This window comes from Lytechinus variegatus, chromosome 13, assembly GCF_018143015.1.
Source record: "Lytechinus variegatus isolate NC3 chromosome 13, Lvar_3.0, whole genome shotgun sequence".
Classification (NCBI taxonomy): domain Eukaryota; kingdom Metazoa; phylum Echinodermata; class Echinoidea; order Temnopleuroida; family Toxopneustidae; genus Lytechinus; species Lytechinus variegatus.
This window is the reverse complement of record NC_054752.1, coordinates 19,887,733-19,898,744: the sequence shown is the minus strand read 5'-3', so window position 1 is coordinate 19,898,744 and position 11,012 is coordinate 19,887,733.

Below are 11,012 nucleotides of genomic sequence, written 5' to 3'. Positions count from 1 at the left end.
GAAAATGTAGTGAAAATGATTTGCGCAGAACTTTAAAATAGTTATGCAAATAAAAGTAGACGTTAATCATGAAGAAAACGTGGATTTTAGCAAGTAAAATTGATTTGAAGAAATCTTTTACCTTTCAAAACTTGTTTCCATGCCCAAAACACTTCGAAGTGGGCATTGCGCCCCACCCCCACTCCCCCACACACCGAGGCCATCGAGACGATATTGCTTAACACTGAGCTGTGATTTACATGAAATGGCTTGGGCTTGATTTTAATTATGTTAATCATTGTATAGCTTGGGAAAGGTGTGGAGAAACAAGTATTAAATAGAAAATGAATTGTAAACCCACTTTAAATGATAAAAGCTCAGTGAAAAAATGCTGGAGATGTCTGATATAAGCATTTGTTCAGATTTACTTATGTTCTCAGATCCAGCTTGCACAAAAAGGGTAAATGTTGTGTTTACTAAATGTTGAAATTTCAATTTGTGTGGCAAAATTGTTACAAAATGCTTGAATGTATCCGTTTTATTTCAATGGACTAAAAGTGCAAGGGAAAGTATGAGAAATGTTTTGGAGGGTAAGTTTGATTTCGCATTTTCCCCTTGACAAAGCGTGAAAAAAGAGCATTTCTGCGTAAACAGATTTCTGCGAGATTTACAAAAATGGACAGTGCTCACTCAAGTGTAAAATTCTGTCAAAATTGTTACTTTCATTAGATATAGATGAGACCCAAACCTAAAAATTTACCCAAATGTTGTATATTTTTGAATTCCTAGGGCTTTTTCAAAGTGTAAACTTTTTTTGATACGCACTGTAGAAACTAGGCATTCTAAATAACCTTTTATTATGAAAATCAAAGCGAGCGCGAGCTTATTGATATTCCGATCTGATAAAAGAGTCGATTTCCCGCTCTATATTTCGAGCACGTTGGATATGGATAAATAATAACTTAATAAAGAGAAGATATTTTTCATTATTATTGAGTTTTGACATAGGACCGGAACATCCTTAGGACATGTCATCATATGAAAATAATGACTATCTTCCTATTCCTCTTTGCTAAGCGCGAGATGAAAAAAAATGGTAATTCAATTTTTAATGAATATCTAATTCATTGTGATGGAGCGAAATCTGATGATTTTATTGCCTGGAAACTGAACATTTCAAGGATAGCAAAAGAACTAAACAATATTCATGCAAGCGCAAAGCACGAGTGAAAAAAAATCGAGACCGAGATTTAGACCTAAAAGCCACACAAAATGCGAGCATGCAGCGCTAGCTGATACATTATGGCAATCAGACCTGAAAAGGGATATTTTTAAAACTTTATGGAATATACGAAATATAATAGGTACCTGATAAATCAAAATTAGCGAGCGCACAGCGCGAGCAGAAAATGTTAGTATTCAGACCATAAAACTGACAATTTTACAATGCACTCTTTAAAAATCAATTTCTAAATAACACAAAATAGTGAAAGTTTGATTTCCGAAGTGAAATGTGTTTTTATATTGACTTCCGAACTTGATATTTAAGCTCCATATTGAACAAGATATGAGGACCACTTAACAGGCAATGCGAGCGCGAAGCGCGAGCAAAAAATTTATATAGTGACATGAAAGATTATTTTCCAACGGTCTTCCCCTCATCTTATTTCATTTACTCCTCTTCCTCCTCTTCTTTTTCTCCTCTCTTTTCCCTCTTTTTTTCTTTCTTTCCCTTTCTCCCTTTTTTGCTCTGCCTTTTCTGCGCGGGCAATAAACCCGGGGCAATAAATTGGGCCCGTGGATAAACAATTGGAAACAATAATGACCAACCATATTATGATCCCAGTCTTAAGCAGGCAACAATGTATTAAAGTAGCCCTGCGATCAGATATCTTAAACGATTAATAATCACAAATAGGCCTAATAAACAGGACTATACAGCGCGTCCCAAAAAAAAATATACACTTTTGAAATGGCCGCCAAATAAAAAATCTAGCAATTTGGTGAAAAAGACTCTCATATATGGATAGCCAATGAAGTCAACTTTCAAATGACACCAAGAAGTTGGAAAAATATTAATGCTTGAGCGAGCACTGCCCACTGAAACAAAGGGTATGAAAATTAGGGTGGGCTGGAATTAGCCTTCCAATTTATTTCAGTTGTTCAGAGGCAAATCATTTCGAACTTGCAAAGTTAAGGCGTTGTGATAAATTAATGATCAACCTTGATCAGTTTTGATAGCTTCAGCAAATTTTTTAAGTTATTAAATTGAACTTTATGCATGAGTGAGCACAAATTACACTTTTGGAGCAGCATTTCAGCTTTATCATTTGGATCTCTTTGGGGGCAGCGTTTCAACTTTATCATGGCGATCTCAGCAATGTGTTCATGGGAGTCGGCCAGTCGGGAGAATAGGGGGTGAGATAGGGCTTAAGTGGGAGAAGTAGGTTGATGGAATAAGGGTCAACAGAACATTCAGCCCCGCCCCCTCCCTCTTTCCCACCCTCCCCTCCTGTTGAGAGACTGATGGCTATTCTTATGTACGCGTGAAGTCCAGAGCAGAATGTTGGTTTAATGATTAATTCTGAATTAGGGCATCAACTTTTTCCTATCAATCATTCAATCAACAATTTATCAGTAAATTAACTCATTCAATGTGCAATGTGATCAATAAAACATTCATTTTTTTCCAATAAATTATTTCATTAATCATCATAATTATTAATTTTTTTGGCAATCATTCAAACTGACCATCAGCCACCGGTCACTTGGCATTTAAGTTTTGAAAAGGCTACAATCCGGGAGATGAGACAGAGAGAGAGGGGGGGCTGGAAAATGGAGATGAAGAGGGGGAGGGTACCTATGACTTTTAATTTGTAAAAGGACAAAAAGAAGAGGAATGCTTTTTAACCAAGTCTTAGCATACCTCGCCCTCTTGCTTGTAACAGGTACATGTACCATCACATTACTCTGACTCTCATGAACACACTTCTGATGTCCACAAGATGAATATGCTACACTAAAATTGCATTCCTGTGCACTCATGCAGTACATTTCAATTGAGTAATTCATGAAATTTGCCTATTAAAACCAAAACTTATCTCACTCATGAATAGCAGAACACCCTTAGCTTTGTAAGTTCCAAAGGACTAACCTCTCAAAAAACTGTATGGCTAATTCCTGCCCAGCCTAGCCAAGCTTAGTCTCCCAGGAGGAGAGAAGTGGGGGAGGGGGTAGAGATGGAGGGAGGGGTTGCTAAATGTTCTGTTGACCTTAAGCCCATCAACTTACTTCACCTACCTAAGTCATATTACCCCCTCTTCTCCTGACTGTCATGAACACATTGTTAAGATCCACATGATCCACATGATAAAGCTGCACTAAAAATTGCAATTCATGATCACTCATGCATTAAATTTCAATCTAATAACGTATGAAATTTTCACAAACAACAAACTGATAACATCTGATCTTAACTCACCAAATAACCTTCAACTTTGCAAGTACCAAACAAAACATCTGAAAGAAATTGGAAGGCTAATTCCAGCCCACCCTAATTTGCATACCCTCTGTTTCAGTGGGCAGTGCTCGCTCAAGCATGAATAATTTTCCAACTTTTTGGTGTCATTTGAAAGTTGACTTTATTGGCTTTCCATATCTATAAGTCTTTTCCCCCAAAGTGCTACGTTTTTTATTTGGCAGCCATTTCAAAAGTGTATAGCTTTTTTTGGGACGCACTGGATATCATCTCGACATGTATATTCTACAAAGTTGTGAAATCCCTGTTACAGTATCAAACATGACTTGTGATCATGGAAATGAGAAAGGAAAAAATAAGGCTACCTTATCACTGTGGTGGAATTTCACCCTGACGAATAGACTATTGTAAAAAAAAATAAAAATAATCACAAAAAATAATGGTGAAGCTTTGAGGAAGATGCAGACAATGTTTAAAAAGTTATTTGAATAAACTAATTGTGACGAGTAGCTTCCCCTTCTTAAAAAATGTAAATGATTTTCAATTATTTCCTATAAGCCTATTAAAAACAAATCATTTTGCAGGCAGCTCCTGAAAAAATGGAGTCATTGTAAACCATTATGAAATAAAAATTCATTTTAAATATTACACAAAGACGTACGTCATAAAATAAAAAACTTGTGAAATTTATGTGACCTTCGTTTAAACATAGGCCTATAAGGCATGGCCGCTACGTACGCAGCGGGAGGTGGGGGTGTCTAAAAGTGTGCACAAAATCTTCCAATATCTCTTGAAAATGCAAAAGCTCTTACATGACAAGCTTGCATTGGTCGCTTCAGTCCCTCGCTTTTGAGTTTCTCCGAAAATTTTTACACGTCTTGCCCCCCCCCCCCCCCTGGAAAATTTTGCGTACGGCCTTTACTTGGCTAAAAAGACGTTTAATATTATTGGCTCCCCATCGGATCCGTCACCAAAAAAGTTATTATGACGTCATAGTCCGCGCCCTCAAACTTTACAGCTTCTGCGCGTGCGTAAAAACTTTCACACACTTACGAAACACTTGGCTCCAGGCATGACAACCGATGATGACATCCACGACCACGCCCACCTGTTCAAAAAAGCTATTGAAACGTAATTCTTAATCCGAATCTAATGAAATTTAATTCGTAACGCTAACAAATAACTAATTTCCAGGATATAATTAAGTAATTTTAAATCATTTGCTTCTTGAATCAAGGAACAAAAGTAAAAAAAAAATGGGATGTGCGGCATCTAAAACCAAGGTGATTGAAGTGAAATCAGTGAAGCCCGATGAGCCCGAGTGTCTCCGCGTCAAGCTCAGTCCAAAATGCGATGGGGCCAACGCTGCTCTAGTCAAGAAACAAGTTTGCGAAAAACTCCAGGAGTTTTCCAACAGAATCACGGTAGAAGCAACCAAACAGAAAGAATTCTACCTGGTAACCGTCAATACCATCCCCGGGGACGAGCCGGGGACTGTACCGGCTACCATGAAGAGACTCATGGCCACAATCTTGAAAGAATGCATCCCTATTGATGACAAGTGCAAGATAATCAGCTCGAAAGTATATGAAACAATTGGGGAAGATGATGTCTAAAATACACCGATCTGGGTTATCACTCAGTCATCACCATTCAAGATTGTAAACATTTTTCAATAACTTAAACCAATTATTGTTGACAAAAAAACTGTTATCACACTTAACTTAGAGCATGGATGTGAATACCTTCTTGATGCGAATCCGGAGTCTGGCTGAAATATGCAACATGCAGGTATGTGCTTTTGGTAATTGACAGCGAAGCCAAAAAATTTAGGGGGTCCACCTGAAATTTTGGGATGGACACCGGTAAAAAAATTGAGCAAAAAAAATAATAATAGGGGGACCATACCCCCACCTCAGTCTAACCGGGGGGCAGGACCGCCCCCCCCCCCCCCCCCCCCCGCTTCCACCGCCTAAGCTTTTGGTGTGTGCATATGTAAATTTTATTACCTTCAAAATTATTCTTCGTGCAGAGGAAATTAATCAGCATTGAATCTGCCTACCGCGGCCAATCGATGAGGATTCTCTTCAAAAACTGGATCAATAAAAGAAGAGGCTTCCACTATGATTTTAAGGCAAGAATGCCCCGAAAACAAAAATATTTTTTACAATAAAAAAGGTAAAAAGAAATAAAGAGAAAAGCGGAAATATCTGATGATTTTGTTTTTATTAAAGGAATAGTAAATAATAATATGTATGCCGACGATTGAATATAGAGACAATGATTAGACATGTACACATATTTCGCAAAATCTTATTCTATTTATGTTTTCTTCCTTTCTTGCTCTTCCCCTTGCCACCTGTCTTCTCCTATTCGTCTCTCTCATCCCGCCCCTTTTCTATCTATCACATTTTTATTTTACAGATGACAAAAATGAGGTCCTTTTGAGATGGCTTTATACTCAAACACTTGCTCGTTTTGAAGAACATGAAGGAAATGTTTATATTGAACGATGAATGACCTATAATTGTGAATAAAAACATACTAACTTGTAATTATTGTCAAATGGCATGGCTCTATTAATAGGCTGGCTATGAATAGTAATTCTTTCAGCTCTACACATGGCAATGGGAACGATTTTTATCATTATTTTTTTTCTAGGACGGAGTGCTGATATAAATTTGAAAAGAAAAAAGGGGGTCACTAAAAAATGGAGATCCATTTAGTCACCATGAGAAATTTGAAAAGTAGAAAAAGAAAAAAAAAAAGGATTTCAATACAAATTGAAGGTCATTTTGGTTACATTTTTCAATTTGTACACGTCTTCCAGCATACCTGGGGCCCGGCTATAGGGGTGCATGCTGCCTATGGAAAAAAATATACCCCAAGAAAATTTTGGGGTATGCTTTTTTGCAGGCCAGTACCCCCGCTTTCCAGGGCCGTGGCTCTACAAAAGCTACATAAAAGATTAACAAGAAGCATGTTTCTACATTAACATTGCGATCGAGGTATTCATTGCATGCTAATGTCGACTTTTAGAAAACCTCCGTGGTGATTCCCCCCCCGGATTTCTCTGTAGTATATTTTATTCTGAATCTGAGGTAGAAGAAAGATATAGGCCTCATGCACTGGCGGATCCAGGAGGGGGGGCAAAAGCCAGCCCGTGGCCCCCCCCCTTATTTTTGTTTGTATATTTTTTTTGGGAAAATGAGCCCCCCCCCCCCCACTTTGGTAAATCCTTGATCCGCCCCTGCTTATAGCAAAAAAAAAAGAGGCATGATACCAAACAGTATATGACAATCATAAAATAATCATGAAATAATGTGTTACCTCAAAATGAAAATTTGATTTCGTCCGATGGAAATATACCGGTAACTACCATATTTTTCATCAAAATATAGTAACCACGAAATTATATTACAGAATAAATAATTTCGTAACAGGTTCTGATGAATATATCAGGCATTGACATGCCTTTAACTTTAAGGTAATTGAAATTCTAACTTCAAAGAAGATATCGAAGGACGAAGGGAATGCCGGCGATTTCAGTTTACCAAGTTTGTCCCGTGAATATGAAAGAGATTAATAAGATTCAAATCTGTCGGAAAGTCGTCACCCCCAGGCCTCGATCATGTCGAAACTGAAAATGATGCTGTAAGCGAAATCGTTATTGAAATAAGTTTGGATCGAATTAAGCATATCATCTGAAATGGTGTTGGTATATCGATCAAGTACGTGATGTTGATCGCGGTGTCTTTGTTATCTGATGATGATCTCAATTGTTGGGGTCGGGTGTATTCCATGTTGTAGATGATGGCGGTGGCTGGTGGTAAATACTGATGATGCTTTTGATGGTAATTTCAGCGTAAGTTAGATTACATATGGTGGTGGTGTCATCTTTTTCTATAAAAGAGTTTTTAATTAGTATATGGTGGATTTTTTTTCTAAGATAGTGTAAAATGAACATGACAATGGCAGCCGGCGGATTGAGAAATTATAGTGTTCGCTTCATCGATGCACGACAGATTCTAGAACGTAGAAAATGTGCCCGTCATATGACAAAGCACAGCCAAAAAAGGTCTCGAAAAATGGCATAGCAGCTTAATTCGTCCCGGAGTCTGGACAAACGACATGATTGTTTTTAATTCTCGTCAGCTCCGAAACTTAGGACGTAACTGCTGTTCCGGTTTACTAATTTACTGCAAAGACGTATACTTCCCAGCTGTTCTTTGTCATTTGACGGACATTAAATTTTCAATACATCAATTCTATTCTTGAATCTGTCGCCGTGTAGTTACGAAAACTCCCTTTTGACATGATTGAGGCAAAGACGATGTTATACTGCCGCAGTAAAAGCCTAGGCGAGGTTTTAAATTTACCGTCGTGTCTATCCTGTTCTTCCATTCCTTAGTTCACAACTGTATTTCCTACATCATGTGTACCGTCGTCTACACTCTATCGTCGCGTTCTGTATCCACCCATTCTCCACTTATTCCTCCTTTCCTTATATACACTTTTCCCTCCTGTGTTATTCTCCTCTTTCTCCTTCGCATCCGGGACCCCTCCCCATCTTCTTTTACCGTTGTCAAACCTTGTAGTGGCTGACCTGGGGGGGGGGTTTAAACCCCCACCTCGGGCTCCCTAAAAATAATAACAATAAAAAGGAGTGCCAGACCAAACTCCCTGTTTACAAGGGTGGCGCAAGCAGAGCTTTTGCGGGAGCATTTGCTGATCTAGGAAGGGGGGGGGTATTAATTAGGACGCATCATGTCGCATCTCATCGTTATTGGGTCAAACAAATTTTATCATCTCCCCTCTTAGCAGAAAGCTACAGATCCGCCGCTGTAACTCTTTCGATCTCCTATCCGCATCCATCTCTTCTTTTTCTGTTGCACGCCACCTTTGTCTATCTTCTTTATTTAAAAAAAGAAAAAAAGAAATTGGATACCCAATCTCCATTACTCTCTCTCTCTCTCTTCATCCACTCTTTACCTCATTTTTATTCCAACACTTATCAAGTCAGATAATATGTAACATTTCAAGTAAATAATCTTTATTCTTTGAAGTACATGTATATAAAAGAATAGATACATATTATGTGGCATTTCATACAAAATGATGGCATTATATCTTCATATTTTCATGAATGTTTCACATAATTCAACAGGGCTTAAACATTGACAATTCACATTACAATTAACCAAGTAATTCATTGTGGCTAGCTGTTATCTCATTTTCACTCAAAGATACAATTAATATTACTAATACCTGAATTTATAAAGCGCTTTTAGTCTGAGCACATACAAGCGCTGCTATTATATACCCCGGCTTTAGCTTGAGCTACCTTCACTGGCACTCAGTGCATGCAAGGAATTAATACTACCGGGTACCCATTCACCTCACCTGGGTCGAGTGCAGCACAGTGTGAATAAATTTCTTGCTGAAGGAAAACTAGCCATGGCTAGGATTCGAACCCACGACCCACTGTTTGAAAGGCAAGAGTCAGAGCCATGAGACCAAGACGCGCCCGCAATTATATCACTGCTGCTAACACATATACAACAACAACAAAAAACAGAGCATGTACTGGTTTCTAAAGAATAAATGAATAAATGAATATGATCAATACCAATTCAACTCGAAGTTTATTAATGATCTCTTTACATTCTGAATTAATTAAAAACACTAATCAAATGCAATTTTCATATCAAAGACCATTTATTTACATGCAATCATGAAATTAAATCATCAGCTTTGGCTTATCTGTTCTCCTAGAATGCATGTAAAACAGAGTTAGAAGTACTTCACCATAAAATACCTGAAATTAAAGATTATTTGCATACTTGAAACATTTTTGTACTATAAGTATTATAAGTGATGAACCTAAGCAATAAAACCTTGCATCTTGTAGAAATAGCAATCAATATTTGAAAGACAAATCATTATTAAGATTCATACAAGTTTCCAGGTAGCTCTTTAAAATTTGCACCCTTTTAATTGACCTTGTTATTAGTAATCTAGTTTACTTTCAACCAATCAAGTGATAGATAAAAATAAAGGGAGTAAAATACACAAGAAAACAGTAAACAAGTTTCAAAATCTGATAAAAATGACAAGACTTTAAGAAACACAATTCCATAAAGTTTTGTATAGCATTACACTGTACACATATTATATGCAAATAAGTGAGCTGCAGATATCACAAGTGAACTATATTCTTTTTAAGTTTATCATGCAAAATTTGAGACATTTTATTTCGTCACAGATACATAAAGAATATCTTGCTGTGTTAAAATGGATAAAAATGTTGAATATTTTACATTTTAATGATGAATAGGATTTCTCTAGTGCCATTTATCAGTAAACATTCAAAGAGTAAGACACATATCCTGTGACAAGCCAAAATATGTTCCACATTATTAGGAGCAGAAAATTTCAATATTTGCAATCCATATCACAAAATTTACTTTACAAAAAGGTGGGCTTTGTGGCATAAGCACTACACTCATACCATATTGTTCACAATTTTACAAACAATAAGAACTTCCATATACTGTATCTTTATCATTTTCATCCAATGTTTAATGAAATTTTCTTTGCTTATTTAATACTATTTTTTTTACTGTACATAATTCCTCCGAGATGGTAGGGAGGAGCATGCAGCCCTTTAATCTACTTTCTCATGATAATTAGTACTACAGTGTACATATACATGATTAACTATTCATTGAGAAAAACAAAACACATACAATAGTCCCGCATATATATATAAATATTTTCAGGTCAAGTCCACCTCTGACAAAATGTTGATTAGAATCAAAAGAGAAAAATCAGATAAGCATAATGGTGGAAATTTCATCAAAGTCAGATGTAAAATAAGAAAGTTATGACATTTTAAAGTTATCACTTATTTTTCACAAAATAGTCATATGCACAATTTAGTCACATGCAAATGAGAAAATCGATGTCACTCACTAAATTTGTTTTTTATTCTTTGAATTAGACAATATTTCAATTTTTACATATTTGACAAGAAGAACAAACTTGACTGAAATATAAAATGTTGTAATTCCACATGTTAATCAAGAAATTAAACTTTGTTTCACAGGACAATGAGAAAATTAACATATTTCATATGATAAAACACAAAACAAATAGTGAGTGATGTCATTAGTTCCCTCATTTGCATACCAACTGGGATGTGCATAAAACTGTTCAATGAAATTAAAAAAACTAAAAAAATGTCATAACTAGCTTATTTTTCATCCGATTTCGACGAAATTTTCAGTGTTATGCTTGTTTGATTTTCTCTCCTCATTCAAATGAACTTTTTGTTGGGGCGCACCTGTCCTCTAATAGGTAATAAAACAAGAGTCACAGCCTTTGCACCACAAAAATATACATGACAATAATAATTCATAAATTTTCTTAACAGGTCTGACTTGGTAATTTGTTTTAGATGTAAATGACTTGCTATAAGCATGTCTAGTCATTTTATTATCGTTTTACGTGAGAGGTGTCCACAGCTTGGTGAGAGTGTTCATCATGAAAGCCA